Source organism: Penaeus monodon, chromosome 20 (genome assembly GCF_015228065.2).
Source record: "Penaeus monodon isolate SGIC_2016 chromosome 20, NSTDA_Pmon_1, whole genome shotgun sequence".
NCBI lineage: Eukaryota > Metazoa > Arthropoda > Malacostraca > Decapoda > Penaeidae > Penaeus > Penaeus monodon.
In genome coordinates, this window is record NC_051405.1 from 2,059,930 (window position 1) to 2,060,301 (window position 372).

The window sequence follows — 372 nt, forward strand, 5'->3', positions numbered from 1 at the left end:
ATTTGCAGTTTTTGGATTTTTTTCTTTTAGATGGTGTTGCGGAAGGGTGAGGTGCACGGTTTTACGGATTTTGTTTTGCGGTTTTAAGTTATTTTGAAGGGGGATGCATTTTTTTTGCGGTTTTATTCAATATCTATTTTACTGCGGGTGTAGGATTTTTCTTCTGATTTTAGGGATTTTCTATTTTGGGGGATTTTCCTTTTCTCTGCGCGGTTTCGGTTTCTACTCTGCCGTTTGTTTGTTTTCTTTTACTCTGTGATTTGGGCTTTTGTCTTAAGGGTTTTTTGGATTCCCGTTTATTCAGGTTTTATTTCAGGAGGCGCCCGTGCCCTGAAATGCGTGCGTTGTATAGTCTAAGAAGTCTGAGGATTG

General features: G+C 39.2%; 1 protein-coding gene across 1 annotated transcript in view; it reads left to right on the top strand.

The window, feature by feature from the left end:
* The window catches only part of LOC119586034 (GTP-binding protein RAD-like), a 10,863-nt gene that overhangs the window by 10,107 nt on the left and 384 nt on the right, over positions 1-372 (top strand). The gene's annotated exons all lie outside the window — the stretch shown is intronic.